Genomic DNA, 19,710 nt, shown 5'->3' with positions numbered 1-19,710 from the left:
GACTTAATCTTTCCTACTCAACACATGCATGGTCTAACAAGACTCGAGTTGGATTATGTCTTACAAGTCTCATTGAAAAGATAGAAGATGATAGTAAATGCAAGGATTCATAGGCTTAGCATTTCATCAAATATAACATGTGCATGTATTAAGATCAAAACAAGCAAGCAAATAAGATATGAAAGCATATTGATTTAAGCATGAATCATTCCCCATGTTGGTTTCCCCTAATCACCCATTAAACCCTAGCTAAGAGACTACTCACTCATTATCATGTTGATCATGCTAGCAAGGTTGTCAATCATACCAACAATATGAAACATGATGAATAAATGAAAGTAATTAACAATAATTAAAAAGGGATTAAGAGATTATACCTACTAATGATTCCAATAATAAAGCAAGAATAATAGAAGTACTTGAATCTTAGATTGAGAGGTTGTCAATCTCCCAATAATAACCCAAATAATCTTCAATTACCCAAAATAAAGGAAGAACAAGAGAGAGATTAAAGAACTAAAACTTGGATTAAAACTTGATTAATACTTGATTACAATATTGAAGAGAGATTTGATTGATATTAACTACACTAATTATTGATAAAAAGAACATGCTCCTCTAATTAACCTAATGGGGTATTTATAGTGAAAATTAGGGAGGATGCATTAGGGTTAACTAAGGGCTAAACTAGTAATTACACTTTTTAAGTTGAGCAAGGAGGACCCGGTATTTTCTGAGAGAAGGGCTTCTCTTTTCGTAGCTTGAAGAATGAAATCCGTGCTGTGCAGGAATCCGTGCGGATTAGAGTCGGGACGGCCAGATTTGGGCTGTGCAATCCGAGCGGATTCAGGAGAGGGACGCTCGGATTGTTGAGGGGGAATCCGAGCGGATTCCAAGGAGGGACGCTCGGATTGTCTTTGGCCGGACGGGCGGATTGTCCGCAATCCGTTCGGATTGTTGGTCAGCGTCAATTCTTCTTCTTTTCTTCCCTTTTCTTCATAAATTCCTTGGGGATTTCCTTGGGGACGCAAGGATCCTTTCTCAACATTGTTCTTCTACTATGATATGTACAAAGGCCTTCTAGTCTTGTCTCTTCTTGATGCTTGGTCATTGAATACGATCAATTTAGCCTCGTTTTGCCATGAAAATGCAAGATTCTTACTCCCTTCCTACCAAGGGATCAAAATCTCAAAGAATATGCAAAACAAAGAACTAAAGATAAGAAATGACCCAAATAGGCACTAAAAAGCATGGGAACAAGGCTAATTCGGGCGCTAAATATGCGCCAATTATGGTCACATCACTCGCCAAAGATCACAATGTAGTTAAAACGCGTATCCAACTGTATTATCAAAAAACTCATGTGATTATTGAATTGAACTAAAGTTATCCTACCACCAAGCTCTTGGTCAAATTCTCACCCTTCCTAGGTCACAATTCAAGTCCGTGGTTCATACTCCCCATTTATGATCCCATATCGTCAGTTCTATCCTAAAATAACATGGTTCTGGAAATTATAAAATAATCATGTTAAAATCAGACAAAATGAGTTCATCTCTAGGTCAGATCATCCTTTACCAAATCACAAGTCTTTACAAGTATCCTCCTATACCCAAATTATCGTAACTCGGTCATCACACTCCACACACGGCTAGGCATCTAAATTTAGCATTCCTTATATTACTCTTATTCCTTATATCACAAGTACACAAATCTATATTCTATCTAATCATTGCAAAACATTATAAGAAGCATGGTTTCGGGGAACATGTACCGCATATCACTAGACATGATTTCTAATTCATACAAACATCACAATTACATCCATCGTCCATCATCCATCATAAGTTAACAAGACAACTCATAAGGCAATATGCATACAATTCTCAACCATTTTACATCTCATCATATTTTCTTACTTGCAATCCTTCATCCTATAACGAGGTTATTAAATAACATACAACTGACTCATAGATATCTTACTACTAACTACCCACTCTCTTATCCTTTCCCGAGGTGACCGATTTAAAACTGAGAGGGCAAGGATACGAATTAAACCGCATTAGGGGCTCCTAACATTTTCTACCCGGGGTTCATTTTATTTAGACTCATCCTAGGTTCATTGGGTTCATTTGTTTAGGCCTGAGGATCGTTCGCTCTGATACCACTTTGTAACACCCTCATTTATCTAGGAGCCTTTACTAGACATTCCATGATAAATAAGGATGTTACCATCTCAGTTTCCTAAGGCAGTAATAGAGAGTATAGCAATCCAAAGGTAATTTAGATAAATTTAAAATCAAATGTCTTATTACAACTTCAATAAAGTACTGTCATAAATAAATTACAAAACTCGTAGCGGAAAATAATTATAAAAGTGTCTTCTATTACATCTACTAAAATATCTCGTGAATGCTCTATCCCTTTACTCGTCAGTCCACTCGTCCCAATCTTTAACATGCCAAACAAACTGCTCCCTAATATTGGTTCATCACAAGTGTTTACAAAATACATGTCAACCCAAGGTTGAGTAGGAAAAGCCAAACAACAACAATAAATGAATACAAGAACAATATTAAATGTAAATGCAATGCATGCTTACGTTCAATCCTCCGACGCTCCCGTTCATCCCGCCAATCCCTCGCCGGGGTAGTCTCATCATCCCAACCGAAGTTGAGGTAGTCTCATCATCCCAGAAACAAGTCCTGCAGAACTAGTTCTGAGGTATCCAATGCAAGTGCTCATGATATGAAAATGAAAACAATTAAGCAACACAGTTTCTTACCATCTCAGACACGAAGCTGAGGAATCCAATAATCAATATAATCATCTCAGTCACGAGCTGAGAGAGTAAATAATCAAATAATCTCAGTCACGAGCTGAGGTAGTCAATAATCAAATCATCTCAGTCATGTGTTGGAGTTAGTGTCCTCCACAATAGTGCGTTAACAGAATAAATCTCATTAATGAAATATCATCTGATATTTATTTATTTGATCCTCGTCAGTTGATTTACGTAATCGATATCGGTTGGCTGACTAGAGTTTGACGTTATTGTCGTGAGACGGCGGTGATCAACTGACCCATTTCGGTCACACCTAAAGGAACAAACCCCAATTGATAACTAATTAGTTGTATGAGATACAATTTGTTTAGTCCCTTGATTTATAGACTAAGAGGTTAGTCAATTATTTTTAGAGAGATTTCGAGTTGCGAACTCGAGGAACGGCAGTTATTATTTAATTATGCGATAATTGAATAGTAAGTTTTGGGAGACGGGTTTTAGTTAAATAACTGTTAATTTACTAAAATTGCACTAATTGATTATTGTGATTAATATTAGTACGTAAATAATATGTGTAGTGGTACACGTATATTTACGGAGTGAATTGGGCGAATTAATTATGGAAGTATTTAAACATGATACGATGTTTAAAATAAAAATTACACGGATTTGTGCGACAAATATAAGAACTAACATGGACTCGTAAATGGGCAAATGGACCGTGTAAAATAAGAGTAGTGGATGATTACTCACATAATCATTTCACCTTATTTTGTATACTACCATAACTTATCTTATACAAGATTTTGCATGTGATGTAAGATAAAAATGTAAGACAAAATTGTCCACTAACACACTCCTCCACCCGCCACTTTCCCTTCTACTTCACTCCATCAATTGTTCGCATTTTCACTCAACCTTACTACTACACACAACACTTATGAATGTGAACTTTTTCCTCCAACATCTCTCTAAAATAATAAGCATTTTTTTACTAAGTTGTTAGTAAAACAAAATTAATATTAAGAATGTTAGTATTATTAACATATTATCAAGGGTTAAATTTTACTAGTATCTAGTTAATACTTGTAAAATTAGTTGGGTGTAAGTTCTTGGGTGTATTAAGGAAGGAAACCTTCTACTTTGGAGGTTAGTTTTTGGAGGATCTTCCATATTCATATAGCTCAAGAACAAGCTAGTAAGGTGAACTAGTTTGTGCCCTTTTTACCACAAAATCAATGTAAGGAAATTGTTTTTCCTTATACTTTCATTTTTATGTTGTCATATTGCATGCATGTTATATAGATCACCTAAATGATAATTTATGAGATAAATTAATTTTATTAGAGAGTCTAATATGGATCTATGATGTTTCATGTGGTATCAGAGCTTAGGCTTGTAATTTGCATGTTGATTTTAAGCATTTTAATGAATTATGTGAAAATTTATAAAAACTCAAAAATTGTGTTAGAAGAGGTTTTAGCACGAAATTTTTGGGACATGCATACCTACTGATCTCAAAAGGTTTGTGGAATTGTTTGGTGATTTTTGAAGTTATTTTGCTATTTTTAATGTTTTTTGGTAGAAAACCGAGTCAAAATGCCGTATTTTAGTGAAAAATTGACTAAAATTAGCTAAAAGTTGATTCGGTGCATGGATTTTTTATGGTAGTTCATGCATGTATTCTACTGATTGTATGCAAAAGGTTGAAGGTTGGTTCGAATTTTTGCATGTTTATTGATTTTATGAGATAAAAGTCGATAAAAGTCAAATTAATTAATCATAATTTCGAAAAAATTGATTCTGCTCTTGATAAATTTATGTACATTTAAAAATATTATTTAAATGTTAAAAGTAATTTTGCATGTGTGTTTTCACTTTGTTTTGATGTTTATTGGTTTTAGTGGTTAAAAACCGATAAATATCGATCTTTTTCTTCATAAACTTTATCCGGAATTTTTGGGCAATTTTTCTGACATTTTGGTGTTCTTGGGAGTGTTCCAGAATACTAAAAAAATTTGTTTCAATTTTTGGGTAATTGTTCAATTATTTTGGATTTTTACTTAAATATTATGATTTTATCGATTAAATTAGCAAAATATCACCAAATCAAACTAATTATTTATCATAAAATTAGTGAGGACTAATTTTGAGGTTCAAAACAGTTTGGACAATTAGTTTGGACTTAAATGAGATATAAGAGTTGATTGTTGATTTTTACATGTTAAAAATCGATTAAATCCACAAAACCCGAGATGGATGCCAACGAATGATAGATGGGGCGATTTTGGCATCATTTTACAGCATTTTAAGCATATTTATTTAACTTGAATGAATGATTGTCATTTATTTAAAGTATTTATCTTGTTGTACCTAGTATGGCCTAGTTAATTTTAATCGTTATTACCCGAAATGAATGGGAATATCGATTTGTTTGTAATTAAATACGATCTCGTATCGTCGGTTTGTAATTAATTAATAGTTTTATTTGTTTTATTAATTAATGTATAATAGGAATAGCTATGTAATTCATTTGTAATAGTTATTTTTACCGGCGTTTCCAAAAGATGGATTACAACGAGACGGAGTCTATTTTTGGAAGGTGTTCCAAATCCCACAAGGAAGAGCCACTTATGGAATGAAGAGGCAAGGGACCAAGGAGTTGGTTTCCGAAATGTAATAGACTAGTTTTTATTAACTAGGTGGCCATGCTAGGGTTTATTCATATGCTTACATGTTTGCTTGTTTTATTTTCGCGCATGCCAAAATCGCCATTCACATTCATTTTATTTTCGCGGTTGTCAATTCACGTCATTTACATTCACCGAATTAATTCACTTATAAGGAATTTATGACTAAATTGACAAGATCTCTCACATGACTAAAATTGAGATTAGCGTTACCAATTAGTAACACCTATGAATCTCTTGTTCATTAGAGCCACGCTCGCCAAAGCGGGGTGTTCTCTTTTTACCTTGGGTAAGTAGGGTGGTAAGCGGTTATCACACGCCAAAATTGGTTGGACTCAATGGGATATAAGACGGTCTTGTGTTCCGGGGCTAGTAGATGGATTTAAGGAAATTCGTCGACCAAGAGTTCTAGAGGTAGAATTAGTCAACGTGACTTACCGAATTTACACAATTATGAGATGTTTCGCCCAAGCGATGCTCATTTTTGTTTAATATTTGGGTCTTGGAATCATTTATATAATTTAGTGGGAGATCATTATATAAATGCTATAACTTGTTGAACATGTTTTTGACAAGGATTTTTAAAACATTGAATGTTATTTTTCCTATTTTTCGTTCATTCTCATAAATGTGTGACATCGCGCACTTCATCCTCCTTTCTCTATTTATTTCTATACTCGTTTCGTTCTTTCATAGGAAGCGGTTTCTTTGAAGGAATTCGGTAGCAATGATTGGTAACATGATTTACTAATTCAACTACATCAGCTTACAACAATTATTGCGATTATTATACAACTTAACATCCATACATATTTAAAAGGGGTTTTCATGTTGCAAACTCTTATTACGAGTTTAAAAGGGAGTCACATTTTATCAGGAGAGTCTTGATTTCAGAAGTGACACCTCCGTCATGAAGATGACATATTAGTTTTTAATTACTCAACAGTAATTCAAAAGTATGCGAAAAGAGTTTTCAAAACACAAATGATACTCCAATATAATACCGTCAAATGGCTTAATTCAATAAAAGCCAAATCGATTGTTTATGCGCTAAAGAGTTTAGACATATGATGACAATTGAACGGTTAGGTAGTCCAATTTCACAAGAAATTGAGATTTTGCCACATGTTGCACTCACTTTATAGTAATTCACTCTTACTAAGTGTATAAAATATCACAAATGACTTGAAGAGAGGTCTTCATGAGATTCATTTTTGCTTGATTGAAGCAAAGAGGAATGTGAAAGTGAGTGGGAGTTAAGAAGAATCAACCCTAGATGTATGCGATAGAACAAAGTTGAAAGAGACATCTACTCAATGGATAGGCTAGTTCCACTATCTTGATATGATATACCAAGTATGGATCATTTCTTTGTAAAGAAGTTTACATGAATTGATAAAACGTATGACGTCTAGCTTAGGACATTTTTGTATCGAAATGGTGCTAGATTAGCAATCATTTCGATGAGGACAAATGTACCTAAATTTAGTTTTAAAAGAATGTAATCATCTATGTTCATACATAGAAAGCATCACTTATGTGATTTTAAATAAAATGTTGTACCTACTCCTATGATGACTTAGTGGTTGGTTTAGACCACTCAAGTTAGAGGAATTTTACATCTTTCACGAAAACTAAATGTTATACTATCTTGTAGATTTTAAAGTCTCTACTCCGGTGAACCCAAATTGATCAAACCTCAAGTAAATTCGTTTCACGTATAAACGATAAGCACATCGAACAACCATTTGATTGTGAGTCTTATGGTATGTGTGCATGTATTATGTTTTCTTTTGTAGAAAAGAAACACAAATAGTGAGGTGATTGACCATATACATACGGATGTGTAAGGCCGATAGTTGGTAATATACATACTTGGTTACTTTTACCGTATTGTTAAGTAGATATGAAATCCTCGTATCTATTTAATAAGACATAAAGGTGGTTTTTGAAACCTGAAATATTTTCAAAATGAAGTAGTAAACCAAAAGCACGCCAAGATCAAGATGTTGATCGGAAGTTTCAAAGTAATGACTTTGAAGATGAAATGGGTAATATCAAGTAATGATCTTGATAATCACTAAGAAGGTTGTGAACCAGTTCACATAATACCTTCTCCTTGGGACACCATAGAGTATGGTGAAGTCAACTATATAAACGAACTTTATGAGATATAGTTTGAGGTATTTCGCAATTTTGTAAGCTATTTTCTCACTAAAAGTTTAAAACCGACTATAATAGCCTAAATGACTCCATATGAGATATGGATAGGGAGAGTCCCTAACTTATCTTTTTATATATTTGGGATCAAATATGTTTATGTTCAGAACCAATTTGTGTATTTGTGAGGGTTATCCAAAATTGAACCACTTGGTTTTTACTCCTCTAAAATGAGAACAAAGAGTTTGTGGCTCATAATACTGTCTTTCCAGAAAGATTTTCATTTTCTGGAAGACAGAGTGGGTGAAATTTTGAACTTGCGGAAGTGCAAGACCCACAAACTGAGTACAATGCAAAAAGACGTTATTTATTGAGGCTCAGTGGTGAGTACATTGCAAGAAGACGTTCTTTATTGTAACTCAGTGATTATTATATAAGGAGATAATTTTGCGATAATACTGCGTTACTTTTCAAAAGTGACCAATCATAAACCCTCATCAAAGGCTTTTCTATAGTATGAACTCTATGTGATGGCGTGTCACCATGCAATTCGAATTGATCTCTTTGCACACGATGCGATAAGGAAGGAAACACGAGATGTTTTCGAGACTTGATTTAAGGTTAATACTTTGGTAGCTTACTTTGATCTTGTCGTAAAGGTTACAGAAGATGTTTAAAATTTGGGCTTGTTATAGAGAGTTTGTGACAACCCAAATGCCTTTATCAAGTCGTATGATCTTAGCAATATAGCTTCTCATGAGGATGAGATTCGGCAAATGAATAATGAAACTTTCTCCTTGGGACAAATTTTGTTGATGTTGTCAATGCTAAGAAGCCTAGCATGCTTGAAAGATCCCTTTTGTGATCTATATACGTCAAAGAGTTGGAACTTTGGGTTCAATTATGTAGTCTATCAAAACGGTATTACTCGAGTGTCGAGATAACATGATGCTACATGGAGTTTAGTGGGACATAAAAGTGAGTTTCTTAGTCTAAAATATGTGCTTGACATATTAGTGACTAGAAATGTAGCTAAGGTGATATTTCTTAGTCTAAATATGTGTTTGACATATTAGTACTTGAGAGTAGCATGGCGTATGTTAAATATCCGGATCTAAAGAGATAGATCTCTATGGATATTAGCATTATAGTCAAGAAACTTATGAGATAAGATTCTTGACTCGTTCAAGTTGTTGAAGAATTAATATGATCTCTTGTGCTTCCGCTGCAGGATCTATTAAATATGCTAAAAGCTTCTCTCGTCGGGACGTATCATATTGAGAATAGGATAAGTCATTACCAATCATTTCCTAGTGAGTGTCACTAGATGATTATCAAGAGCATCCTTGAGTACTTGAGAAGCACTGAGGATTTAATCTTGTAGTTTGGAGGAATTTATGAATTTCGTGTACAAGGATTACACGGAAACATTCCTATGCTTATAAGATATTATGAGCCTCGTTAAGGAATGGTTAGCATGTAAGAGTGTTATGTGCATAAAGAATAATATGTATAAGAAGTTATACATATATGTATAAGACGTTATACATGTATAAAGCAAATATGTATGAGGAGTCATACATAAAAGATGTCATATGAAGGATGTGTATGTATAAGTGTTATACATATAAATCATGAGCGTGGTTAGTTTTTGGAGGATCTTCCATATTCATATAGCTCAAGAACAAGCTAGTAAGGTGAACTAGTTTGTGCCATTTTTACCACAAAATCAATGTAAAGAAATTGTTTTTCCATATACTTTCATTTTTATGCATTCATATTGCATGCATGTTATATAGATCACCTAAATGATAATTTATGAGATAAATTAATTTTATTAGAGAGTCTAATATGGATCTATGATCTTTCATCAAGAGTTGAGGTAATCATTAAACAGTTAATCTCGATATAGCCATCTCAATTCAACAATCATAATTCATACAACACAATTCAATCAAACAATCATATAACATTATCCAAGTAATCATTAAAGTGATTGAGTAGCTATCCTACCTCAATAGCAAATCTGAGTCCAAGCAATATAAAAATAATAATAATTAGAAGCGATCTCCTTCTACAAAGCTGTCACGTATCAAAATAATAATAATAGCAATAATTATAATTATGCCCAAATAAATTAATTAACTAACTATGTTTCAATTTACGATTCAAATATTAAAACCCGTCACAAGATTCAAACCACTAGCCATACATCCGTGTTCCCTCCTTTGCACCCGACATCAACCAACCATAATAGGTCATGGCAGCCACCTATGTCACGCCTGCCACCACCACGCCTGGTCTGACCACCGCCCCCATTACCACCAGCTACACCCTTCTTCAATCCCCCTTCCCCTCTTGACATAACTACAACCACAACAACACCGAATCCTCCTTTTTCTTCCCCAACCAGTCACCACCACGAACCAGTAGAAGCACCACCATAACCCAGCGGCCACACCTACCACTTACAGCCACCACGCTCAGCCTCTCCTCGTCCTAATGCCATCACATCAAACATGATGCAACAATAACAAAATCAAATAAGTGACAACATCACCGAAAAGGCGCGGCCTTTGGCCACCACGCGCCACCCCAACAACCACCCTGGACCTACCCATAATCACCCTCGATAACCGCCACCTATACCTAAGTCAGTCGACTCTCATGTGGGTTCTCAATCCCCTGTAAACTACATAACAACAATAACATCAGCCTGTGATAGCCCAGCCTGCAAAACACCTCGCCACCACCGACTGCCACCCTTATCTCCGCCGACAACACCACCGTCACGACCCCCATACACCACCCTAGCCCTGCCCTTAAGGCACTTAGGTCGAAATAGTCTATCGACAACCGCCATCTATACCTAAGTCAGTCGACTCTCATGTGGCTTCCCAATCCCTTGTAAACCGCATAATAACAATAACATCAGCCTGTGATAGCGCAGCCTGCAAAACGCCTCGCCACCACCGACTGCCACCCTTATCTCCGCCGACAACACCACTGTCACGACCCCCATACACCACCCTAGCCCTGCCCTTAACTCACTTGGGTCGAAACAGTCTATGGGTTGGGTTTTGGCGTCTCTTAAGATGGGTCCAAGTATAAACAACAACAATAATATGCTTTGATTAAATCCTAAACTAAAGCGGGTCCACGGTCAACGGGTCATGGTCAACGGGTCAAGGTCAGTTTAGGTCGAGTCCCTGGTAAAAGTCGGCTCTTAGGCTCGAGTTAACATATTATTATATTATTATATCAATTCAATTATAAGAAAGACTTTATAAGACGGTTACCTTAAGACGGTTGTAAGATAGATATAAAGCTCCCTTTTTCTTCTTATTTCTTTCTCTGTCACTTTTAATTGTGATTTATGTGAATATAAGTGACAAAGGAATAGCCATAGGGTCCTATTTTATACTAATAGGTAGGTGGAGGAAGTTTCCTTATCTTATTAGGTATTATTATTATTATTATTATTATTATTATTATTATTATTATTATTATTATTATTATTATTATTATTATTATTATTATTATTATTATTATTATTATTATTATTATTATCTCATATTAATACCGTATAAAATACTCGTTACCTTATTTATCGTATAATACCGTCACCATATATACTTATACTAGTACGCGTCATATGTATACATCCTCTGTTATATATTATTATGAATTGTTTAATTACTATTTTCCGTCTCATAATTATACGTCTCAATAATTAATAAATAATTAAAATATAAAATATCCATTTCCACAAATTACATTTTAATAAAATGATGTTGACCAAACCTTTGACCATCCTCTAAAATACGGGGTATTACAGCTCGGATTCCTTTCCAGTGAAAAATCCCAAATTTTAGCAGTAAAAAGACGAGCGTCTTTCCTGTTGGACGACCGTCCTGACTGAGACTAGCGGATTCTTGGCTTGGACGTTCGGATTCTCAGTCAGACCTAAAATATGTTTTCTGCAGCTTCACAAGACGAGCGTCTTGTGACTTGGACGCTCGGGCTCTTTCAGGACGAGCGGATTGTCCCTCGGGCAACTCGGAGTCTTCGTTGACCACATGGATTCAGGTCCATCCGTGGGTGCTTCGTAACCCGTGTCAATTCATTCTTCAATTCTCGTGTTCTTCATTGTAGGGGCACTACAAAGGCATGAATAGCCTAGGCAATTGCTATCCCCACACTAAGGCAATGCACTACACATCAATAAACTCATAAGTCCCTCCCTCACTACTCTGAAAATAATAAAAATCATGATCAAGGCATAAAAATGTAAATCCAAAGATGGCAAAAATGCAATACAATAATTGAAATTCAAGTTAGGGAGTTAGAATATTTATAAAATGGTGGTTTAGGGAGGACTCCACCAAACTCTCATCCAATGTGAGATGTCAAGGGGGCATGGTCAAGGTGTTGTTGTTGTTACTCAACACCTTGAAGAAGTAGTCGAAAGCTTGCTCGTTATCATGATAAAGATCCTCAATAGACCTTTGCACTTGTTGTTCTCCATGATGGTCTTGGGTCATAGCATTACCAATATAGGGATTGAATATCCCTTCGAACTCATAATCCCAAAGACCGCATACTTCGTCTACTTGATCACTAAAAATATCTTGAGTTGATGAAGACAACTCTCCTTCTTTCTTGTCTTGGCCAATGAGGCCTTCTTCTTCACTTGTCATGGATGAGCTTTTCAAGCTCTCATTGTTGTAATTTCCTTGCTCTTTTGATGGAGCATCATCCACTTTCTTTTTCCATTGAAATTTCAACTTCTTCCTGTCATCTTTCCGGCTATAGTGATCAACCATAAAACACGGCTCATGCAATCGAGGAGCTCTCATAGTCTTGCCAAGATTAAAAGTGATGGTCTCATCTCCCACTTCAAGGGTGAGCTCTCCATGTTTTGAATCGATCACCGCTCCCGCGGTGTGCAAGAATGGTCTTCCTAAGATAATAGTAATGTTGGAGTCTTCTTCCATGTCAACAATAACGAAATCCACCGGGATGAAGAATTTTCCAATTTTTACGGGAACATCTTCCCATACCCCTAAAGGTGTCTTTGTTGATCTATCCGCCATTTGAAGCGTGATGTTGGTGCATTTGAGTTCTCCCATTCCTAGCCTCTTCCTAACCGAATATGGCATGACACTAACAATTGCCCCAAGGTCACATAAAGCTTTGTTGATTGTAGTGTCACCAATAGTGCATGGAATGGAGAAACTTCCCGGATCCTTGAGCTTTGGAGGTGAACTCCCTTGAAGAATAGCACTACTTACTTTAGTGAAATCAATAGTTTTAAGCTTCCGGATTGATTTCTTCTTTGTAAGAATATCCTTCATATACTTTGCATAGGCCGGAACGTGATTGATTAATTCCGTGAATGGAATCGAGACTTCTAAATTCTTCACAATCTCCATGAATTTTCCAAGTTGGTCATCAAACTTAGGCTTAGCTTGACGACTTGGAAAAGGAAGTCAAATCACAATGGGTTCCTTCTCTTTGGCCTTTTCTTCATTCTTCTTTGAAGCTGCTTGATTGTTGGGTTCTTCTTCCCTATAGTTTTCAACAACTCTTTCCTTGTCACTAGCATTCACAACATCTTCATCAACGGGTTTCTTTGGCCCTTCATACCTTGTACCACTCCTTAAATGGATGGCACTCACCGATTATTGTCTTGGGAAATTACCTTGGGGTGGTAATTGCCCCTTTTGTCTTTGTGAACTTAAAGATGCTAATTGAGACATTTGGATCTCCAACATCTTTGTGTGGGCTATGATGTTGTTGATGGTGATGTCTTTTGCTCGGCTATCCTTATGCATTTGAGTGAAAAACTCTTGTTGGTTCTTTTGCATTTGGAGGACCGCTTTTTGAACATTAAAGCCTTGGTCATTTTGTTGATTGTATGGAGTTTGATTTTGGTAACCTTGGTTTTGGTTATAAAAGGGTCTTTGATTTTGGTTTCTCATTGGAGGTGGGGTGCATTGTATGTTGGTTGAGGGTTTTGAACATTTTGGCTTTTTTATGATAGACTTGGATGAAATTTGGTTTTTCATTGTAATAGTTGGAATAAGGGGTACCACTCTTGTATGCTTGAAAAGCATTCACTTGCTCACTTGTTCCCCTACATTCACTTTGGTCATGTCCAAAGTTCCACAATTCTCACATATTCCACTTGGAATTGATGAAGATGCCACCATGGCATTAACATGTTGCTTTGGTGATTTTGAGGCTTCTTCAAGTTTAGCCATAGCCTTCTCAAACTTCAAGTTGATGGTATCAATATGAACACTAAGTTGAGCACCCAATTGAGTAATAGAGTCCACTTCATGCTTTCCTCCTCTAGTAGCCTTGCGAGGTCTAGTATATTGTGAGTTATGGACCGCCATTTTCTCAATCTTGTTCCAAGTTTGACTATCATCAACTTCGGTGAACATAACATTTGATCCCATGTTGAGAATGTTTCGAGAGTCTTCATAAAGACCATTCCAAAATTGTTGTACCAAGAACCACTCGCTAAGTCCATGATGAGGACATGAGCGACAAGTTCCTTTGAATCGCTCCCAAGCTTCTTACAAAGATTCTTCGTCCCTTTGCTTAAAACCCGTGATTTGAGCTCTTAGCATGTTAGTCTTTTCCGGAGGGTAGGACTTTTTGTAGAAAGCAAGAGCCAACTTCTTCCAAGAGTCGATACCAAGAGTAGCCTTATCAACGCTTTTTAACCATTGTTTCGCGGTACCAATTAGAGAAAAAGGAAATAAGACCCATTTAATTTGGTCTTGAGTCACTCCGGTTTGTGAAATCGCATGACAATAGTCACAAAAAGTCTCCATGTGAGAATGAGGGTCTTCACTAGGCATCCCCCCAAATTGGCTTCTTTCGACTAATTGGATAAATGCGGATTTTGAAATGAAATTTCCAGTCAAGTGTTGTGGTGTGGGAGTACCATTAGGTTCTCCTCGGTTGGTACGGAATGTGATGAAAACTTAGGCATTGTAGGTTGATTGTGTGGTTGATTTTGTGTTGGGTTCTCCTCACCTTCTCTTGCAAAAGGGTTGATGAACTCAATAGTATTTGGTTGAATATCTACAACCTCGCCAATACCTCTCAAAGTATTTCTAGCAAGTCTTCTAATGGTTGTCAAAGTTCTCTCAATTTCGTGATCAATGGGTAACAAGTTACCTTGTGATCTTATAGACATGCAAAATATCAAACAATTCGAAAACAATTAAAACAAACCTTGAGGAGTTTTATTTCCCTAAGGTAAAGAAAGACACAACTAATAACAATCAAGGAAAATCAAATCAAGTTAACACCGTCCCCGGGAACGACGCCATTTTTGGTCGGACTATATCTTTCGGTTACTTGTCGTTAGGAGCACCTAGACCAAAAAAATATTTATAACTTCACAAACTACTATACTATTAGTAAAGAGGTAAGTAAAGGTCGGATCCCAAGGGACGGGTATTGATGTAGGATTTTCGATTGTAAGTAGTGGTGTCTAAGGGTGTCACAATTTGGGTTGAGATACGAAGATCACTAAACTAAATAACAATGTAAATAAACAAGCAAGATGATTAAGATGAGATGTAAACAATTGATTAAAAGCACTAGGGTGTCATGGGTTCATAGGGGATTCATGGGAATTTATTATACAAACATATTCTCAAATTATAAGCAAGCAGTTGTTATTGTGATAGGATCGAGTTGGTTTATATCTTACAATCCTAGGAAGGTTTTGGTCCCGGAGCCGAATCCATTAGATTGTACAACACCTACAAGTCGACTTAATCCTCCCTACTCAACGATATGCATGGTCTATTGAGACTCGAGTTGGTTTATGTCTTACAAGTCTCATTGAAAAGATAAGTGATGGGTAAAAAATGCAAGGATTCATAGGCTCGCATTTCATCAAACATAAAATGTGCAAAAGTTGAGATCACAACAAGGAAGCAAATAAATTATGTGAACATATTAGATTAAGCATGAATCATCCCCCATGTTGGTTTCACCTAATTCCCCATTAACCCTAGCTAAGGAAACTACTCACTCATTATTAAGTTTATCATGCTAACAAGGTTGTCAATCATATTAACAAAGCAAAACATGATGAATAAATGAAGATGATTAACAATAGTTAAAAAGGGATTAAGAGAATTATACCTAATGATGATTCTAAAATAATAAGCAAAGAATAATAGAAGTATTTGATGAATGATTGGAAGGTTGTCAATCCTGCAAATAAACCCCAAATAATCTTCAATTACCCAAAATAAATGATAAACAATAGAGAAATTAAGGAAATGAGATTTGTATTAATGCTTAATTAAAAGTTGATTAGAAGATTAAAGAGAGATTAGAAGAACATAAATTATACTAAGGATTGATGATAATCTAATTAGTACAATGGGGTATTTATAGTGGGGATTAGGTACATAAATTAGGGTTACTAAGGGCTTAAATGACAAATAAGACCCTTAAGAAAAGTTGAGGAAATGCTCCTCTCGAAGAAAGATGCGAGTCTCCTTTTTGCTAGTCTTTTAGAAATATGCGCATCCCGAGTAGAATAAGGAGAAGGCGTGTTGTACTGGATGATAATCCGAGCAGCCAAGGGGTCGGGACGAGCGGATTGTGAGAGATGGATGAGTGGACTAGAGGGTTGGACGCTCGGATTGTGGAGATGTTGGACGAGCGGATTGGATGGAGGGACGCTCAGATTGTGGAAGTTGGACGAGTGTCCCGATACTGCGACGGCCGGATTCTAGTTCAGCAACCTTTTTCTTCTTTTCTTCTTTTCTTCTTTTCTTCTTCCAACAATCCTCAAGGATCTTGTCGAAGATGCAAGGATCGTCTTCATCATTGCCCATCTACTACTTTATTTACATAGGCCTTCTAGTCTTGTCTTTACTTTGATGCTTGGTCATTAGATTCGATCAATTTAGCTCCATTTTGCCATTAAAATGCAAGGTTTGCACTCCTCTCTTACCAAGGAAACAAAACCTCAAAGAATATGCAAAACAAAGGACTAAATATAGTTAATGACCCAATTATGCAATAAAAAGCATAGGAACGAGGCTAATTCGGGGACTGAATATGCTCAAATATTGGTCACATCATTTATATAAGATAATCGCATTTATCGTTTGAGTTTCTTTATGCAAACTCATTTATTTATTACTTTTTTATATCCAAATAGGTTGTTGAGACAATTTTGAACCCTATTAAAGTGAACTGGATTAACATAGTATTTGCCCCTAGTTACTTATGGAGGTGACGTCTCGAAGTGACTAGAGTGTGATGCGATTGATGGCAAGTTCAAGTGCCATAGGGTCATAAGGGATGACTAGCCGATGACATAGACAGACTGTATGGGACACTCTCTCGGGCAGTGACCGCTTATAGAGTTCTGGAAATTCAGAAAGCCTCGTCGTGGCAAGAGCTACTATAGTATTCTTATGAGTCGATTCTTTTGACTAGAGACTATTCGTCCAAGTTGGCACAAGTTTCTGATTGGCTTTGATTTACACTGTACGACTATCGTAACTGAAGTCAAATGAGTATATTTTGGGTCATAATGATCTGAGGCTATGCGAAGGGAATAGTGCGATATGAATTGTCCACCCCCTTGTCAGGGTTGTTTCAAATCTCTTGGCCACTCGAGGAGTAGTTAACTGAAAATGCGTGGCCACGCTCGGAAGCTAACTACGGTAGATAATTCCGGTCAGACAGTTACTCTCCAGATCGAGGAAACCACTCACGATACGATCAAATGCAAGTACGACCTACAAGACACCTTGCATTGAGTGGGAGATAATAATGGGAAAAGAGAATTGGTGACGCACACTTGTCTCGGACAAGCGGAAGATTGTTGGAGTATGTGTCCTCAACAATAGTGCGATCACATGATTTAAAATCATAATTAAATCTCATAATAAGAATACGTAAGGGATGATTCATTTATACAGTCAACTGATCAAAATTATTCAGTAATGATTGGCTAACTAGAGTTTGATATTACTGTCGTTTCACGGTGATGATCAGTTGATCCCTTAAGGTCACACCTATAGGACAATTCCTTAATAGACAAGTTGATTAATTGTATGACGATACAAGTTGATCAATTCCTTAAAATTGAACAATTGTTTTGTTAGTGAGAATATATATATATATATATATATATATATATACATATATATATATATATACATATATATATACATATATATGTATATATATATATACATATATATATACATATATATACATATATATATACATATATATATATATATATATATGTATATATATATGTATATATATGTATATATATATGTATATATATATGTATATATATGTATATATATATGTATATATATGTATATATATATATATATATATATATATATATATATATATATATATATATATGTATATATATGTATATATATATATGTATATATATATATATATGTATATATATATATATATATATATATATATATCTTATTGTAATATTGATAAATAAGATTTATTTTAGTAATAAAAGATTTTATTACTAAAATTGATTATTTTTTATGAAACAATTGAGATAAGAATGATGGTTAATTATAATTACAATATGTTGTGAATTATAATTATATGACCCATTTTATTTATGTGATCAAGAATCACTAGTCAATTTGTTATATGTAATTTGATTAATATATATAATGATATTTATTTGATAAATATGCATTAAATTTATTAATAACATGTTACATTCTACATGTGACATATTGTATGACAAGTGACAAATTGACAAAATAAAATAGAAGTCCATTTTACATATGGACCGAAAATTGGAGGGTAGAGGGAGTTAGTTGATGATTTATTTTATGTGATAAAATGGACATAATTATAGCTATTCTATACTAGCCTTACACATCTATATTTTGGAGAAGAGAAAAAGAAAAGCAAGAAGGCCGTGCATTGGCCTTCCTCCTCCCCACATCCGGCACCCTTCTTTCTCAAATAGGGAAATTGTTCTATATTTTCACTAGTCTATTATTCATTCATTCTTATCTTTCACTCTCACCTCTTCTCTCTAAAAACTTGTTTAGAAACTCCAAAATTGTTCAACTAAAATTCTAATTTCAAGATATTAGATTACTACTGTAGTAATAAGAATATTATTAGAATTATTTTGAGGAAACTAGTATACTAATCTAGTTAATTAGTATATTAGATTTAAGGGTATTGTTTTGGGTGAAACAAGAGAAGGATCTCTACTTGGGATTTTGGAGGATCATCCATCACATTTAAGCTCAAGAAAAAATAAGGAAGGTGACCTTATTTGTGCCCTTATTTCGTGCCATATAACAATGTAAGGAACATTTTTTTTCTTATTTTATCTCTTATTTAGTTATACATGCACTAGATCTTCAGAACTAATATTAAAATGTTAATTAGTTCACTATTAGAAGAGTCTAATAATAGGTATATGAACCTAACAATTTTGGCATCATTTTACAGCATTTTTAAGCATATTTATTTATGTTGAATAAATTACTGTCAGTTATTTAAAGTATTTATTTTGTTGTACCTAGTATGGCCTAGTTATTTTTAATCGTTATTACCGGAAATGAATGGGAATAGCGAGTTGTTTGTAATTTAAATACGATCTCGTATCGTCGGTTTGTAATTAATTAATAGTTTTATTTATTTTATTAATTAATTTATAATAGGAATAGCTATGTAATTTGATTGTAATAGTTATTTTTACCGGCGTTTCCAAAAGACGGATTTACATCGAGACGGAGTCTATTTTTTGGAAAGGCGTTCCAAATCCCATAAGAAGGAGCCACTTTTGAAAGATGTTCCTATAAAGAGGCAAGGGACCAAGGAGTTGGTTTCCGTTATGTAATAGTCTAGTTATTTTTAACTAGGTGGCCATACTAGGATTATTCATATGTTTGTTTGCCTTTATTTTTTCGCGCATGCCAAAATCGCCATTCACATGCATTTTATTTTTGCGATTGTCAATTTACGTCATTTACATTCGCCGACTTAGTTCACTTATAG

The 19,710-nt window shown here is 35.1% G+C and overlaps 1 non-coding gene across 1 annotated transcript; it reads left to right on the top strand.

Moving 5' to 3' along the window:
• Positions 1 to 14,169: 14,169 nt before the first annotated feature.
• LOC141624564 (small nucleolar RNA R71) lies at positions 14,170 to 14,276 on the top strand. Its single transcript, XR_012534371.1, has one exon. It is a non-coding gene; the product is annotated as a small nucleolar RNA R71 (small nucleolar RNA).
• Positions 14,277 to 19,710: the final 5,434 nt, after the last annotated feature.

Source organism: Silene latifolia, chromosome X (assembly GCF_048544455.1).
Source record: "Silene latifolia isolate original U9 population chromosome X, ASM4854445v1, whole genome shotgun sequence".
NCBI classification, from domain to species: domain Eukaryota; kingdom Viridiplantae; phylum Streptophyta; class Magnoliopsida; order Caryophyllales; family Caryophyllaceae; genus Silene; species Silene latifolia.
Note: the sequence above shows the minus strand (reverse complement) of the source record. Positions and strands in the feature narration are given on the sequence as shown.